The sequence below is a fragment of the Pipistrellus hanaki genome (genome assembly GCF_964339955.1).
Source record: "Pipistrellus hanaki genome assembly, chromosome: 1".
NCBI classification, from domain to species: domain Eukaryota; kingdom Metazoa; phylum Chordata; class Mammalia; order Chiroptera; family Vespertilionidae; genus Pipistrellus; species Pipistrellus hanaki.
In genome coordinates, this window is record NC_140503.1 from 131,289,201 (window position 1) to 131,293,063 (window position 3,863).

Sequence of the window (3,863 nt, forward strand, 5' to 3'; positions counted from 1 at the left end):
GAGACCGAAGTTTTGACTGGCCATGTTTTGATTAAGGATGTCATTACTGAAATGGTTCATAATCTCTTAATATCAACATCAAGTTGTGTTCATAAAAACAGGGTTTTCTTTGCTTCTCCTCCACCCCCGTTATATAAAGATATAATTGACATATAATATTGCATAAGCTTAAAGTGTATAACATGATTTGATATATGTTATTTATTGTAAAATGATCACCACAATTAGTTACTGTTCATTACCTCACATAGTTATAATTTTTTCCTTATATGGTATTGTTAACTATAGTCCATCATAATTGTACATTACATCATCAGGACTTATTTTTAACTTCTTATGTAAAGATTCTCTTTATTATCCTCACATTGGCCAAATCACTTAAACCCTAAAAAGATAATATTGAAAACATTTCCAGTTTAGAATCTTAGAGCTGGAAATGTTTGTAAAGATGGTTCAATTTATATTCATAGATGAAGTTACAAAGACCAAAACTGTGAATTGGTTTACTTTCCCAGGTTCACATACTAGAACCCAAGATGTTGATTCTAGTTTCAAATAGAAGTGAAATAGTTTTACACATTTTTAAGAATAGTTTGGGTGAGAGTTGATTGTTTATGGTCTTTATGAGAAAAGTGAATAGGTTTTTGTTTTTCTCTTTTTATGCTGCAGAGGTGGATAACCCCCCCCCCCCCCCCAATGTAAAAGGACAAAGATGTGAACAGGGTATGAAAATGAAATCCAGATTTGTAATAAAGAAAAATACATAGAAAAATGACAAAAGTAGCCCAGATTTGGTGAGCAGAAAAAAAAGAGCCTTGAATGAAAAATTATTATTTCTTTATTTTTATTTTTTAAATTGCTTTTTCAAATTGCTATATTACACATACCAAAGATCATCATGCCCCTCTACCACTATCCGCCTCATAGTAGGCAGAAGGGGGAAGGGGAAGGATCCTGACTGAGATGACAGTAGTGAGCCCTTGGTATGGGATCTGGTACACTGAGGTATTGGCCGCAGGACCCTGTGATGATCTGGCAGTTGTTAGGGGACACGCCACATCACACGACAGAAATGGTCTGTGTAACTGGAAAACCATGTTCCCATAGGCATGCTGTAGATGCTGACCACGTTGTCCATCCCAGCGCTCACCCACCACTGGCTGAGAGGGAAGAATTTGAGACTGAGGATAGTGCTGTCCTTACAACACCCCATGTGTTCCTGCCTCGGCCTCCCCAGTGGGTGGGATGCAGTCATAGCTGGCCATTGGCTGTGTCCACCATAACCCAGTTGTCCTGGGGGTTGGACAGGCTTATTATCTGAAACTCAGATTGGCATTCCTGAGGCTCCCCGACAGTCCTCAGGTCCCAACACCGTAGGCAGGTGTCCAGACCTCCCATCCAGACGTTCTGGTTTTTGACAGGTCTCTGACCACACTCTGGTCTCGCAGGTCCCGGATCCTGATGATGCCATCAGTGAAGCTAGCAAAGGCCAGGTTGTCCTCCAGGTTGGCAACTAGGGCCTGGCAGTGAGACTTGCAGAGGGTAGCTCATCTCTTATGTGCAGGGATTTTGCCATCAGGTCCACATACTCACACCGGCAAAGTTGTGGGCAGCCATCAGCAGGGTAGAGTTGTTAGAGAACAGTAGGCAGGTGCATGCACAGGTAAGTCCCGTGGGTCCGTGCACACAGGTGGCTGTTGGGGAACCTGTCCTCCAACATCTAGCTGACCAGGCTCCACACTTTGACTCCATCCCTGCCACAGGTGAACACATGCCACGTGAAGCTTCTGAATGCTGTGGCCAGCACAGGCTTCTATGTTTTAGCATCCATGACTCCTTTCTGTGTGGGACAGCCAACTTCTTGGATAGCCAGCGCAAGGTATTCAGCCTTTTCCACATGTCTTTGAAGTCTTTGGGGTCCCAGCAAATGGGCTTCAGAAGGGTATAGGCTCTCCAGCAGGCTCCTGGGCCATGCAGGAGAGCCTCCCCTGGTGCCCTGCCTGGCCCTGTGCTCCCTTCTTGGAACCCATGCATCTTCAGTGCAGGGCTCTGCTCCAAAGTAGTATGGTCCTGGGTCCTAGCCTTCCAGGTCTGGCACCTGTCTGTCAGTCTGTGTATCAGTTGGTCCACTTTATCATGGGTCCCAGCAAAAATCTGCCAGAGTTTCTGGGTCAGAATATCTTTCCCAAATTGGGGTTCAGAGTCCCAGGACGGCAGCAGGTCTAACTGGTGGACTGGGGAGCCATCTGTGCCAGAGAAGTGCTGGGCCCAGTCAGACGACCTCGAGGCCATGACGTCTTCGAAGTTTGGCCCCTGAAGACTGGAGGGCTGTAGGTGTCAGGAAACCTAGGGCTGACTGGTCTCCAGGAGTTCTGGTCAGCATCCCCTGACTAGAAGCCCAGGAGTTGGCTGCAGGTCTCCAAGATTTGTAGGAAATTTTGTGCGTGGCTGTGATGTTCTTTAGATCCTGCTGAGTCTTTTGGAGCAAGTAGTAAATACTCTCCACCTGTGCGGGCAAGTGAGGGGTGGGGGGTGGGGGGGGTAGATGGAACTGCTTCTTGAGCTGATCTAGGGTGGCTCCATGATGAGTCAAAGTTCCTGGGGCCTCACCATCATGGAGGGTGCCTCTGGGGGCTCAGAGGGACAGAAGCAGTCACCTTCAGGCAGTATTCTTGCCTAGGATGGAGGCTTAGAAGCAGCATGAAGGAAACTGCGGGGTCAGCCAAGTTCAGGTCAAGAGGAATCACCTGCAAATTATTATTCCTAAATGAAAACCATTCATGTCTTCACTCATTAACTAGAGGACATAGTAATGCTGAGGAGGAGAAAACCTCCGTGGCTTCCTACGCAAACAGCAGAGGAACCTGTGAGAGGGCAGCTGCCCTTTGAGGGCTTATAACACCCTTACATCCTACCTGAGAGCTAGAGAACAGGCTGAAGGCCAAAAATGACGGTTAGTAGGCAAACACATTGCTTTTGGGTCTGAAGTCATCTGTAGCCTTGGAACTATGGCGAGATGCACAACTTTTGTCTGAATTTGCTCATGAAATTAATTGACCAAACAATCCATTTGGCTGGGAAAAAGCAGCTAATTGGACTGACTTGACCAGTTCATAAAACAGCTTTGAGCCTGTGGGGTACAGCCCCAGCCACTGGTATCTCTTGCTGTACTTATCAGCAGAGATTGCTTCAATTTGCATAATGTAAGAAAAAAGAAGCTCAATGAAACGCACAGGGTTCTGTGTCCCTACATGAGCAGTTAACAAATTAGCACAGGGGAAGCTTTTGCAAATGAGAGATTAAATTTCTTTGTTTACGTTGGAAATCTCCCTCTGTCTCTGTCAGCAAAAGCGCAATAACATTCTTTCCGTGTTGAGCTGGCTTTCAGTTCCTTTGTTATTTTTATTTCTTTTGTTCTTGCTATGGGCCTTTAGAGTGACCATCTCTCTCATTAGAGTAGGCTTCCTGGGGGAGGGGTGGGAGTGGAGTGGAGGAAGAGTTGCCAGACAAAATACAGTGCCCAGTTTAATCTGAATTACAAATGAGTAATTTAAAAAAATATATAATTTTATTGATTTCAGAGAGGACGGGAGAGGACATCAACAATGAGAGATAATCATTGATCTGCTGATATCTAATTTTCCCCCCTCCCCCTCCTTACTAGGGATTGAGCTCATAACCCAGGTACCTGTCCTGACCAGGAATCAAACAGTGACCTCGTGATTCATAGGTTGATGCTCAACCACCAGGCAGTAATTAAAAAAAAAAAAAAAAAGTATAAGTATATACCAAATATTTGCATGGGACATACTTATGCTAAAAAAGTATACATTGCCTACTTGACATCTTTATTTGCTAAATTT

At 45.0% G+C, this 3,863-nt stretch overlaps 1 pseudogene across 1 annotated transcript; it reads right to left on the reverse strand.

Moving 5' to 3' along the window:
* Positions 1-1,042: 1,042 nt before the first annotated feature.
* Positions 1,043-1,973, reverse strand: LOC311620929 (transducin-like enhancer protein 6; annotated as a pseudogene). The gene has a single exon. The product of its transcript is annotated as a transducin-like enhancer protein 6 (transcript).
* Between the last annotated feature and the right edge of the window lie 1,890 nt (positions 1,974-3,863).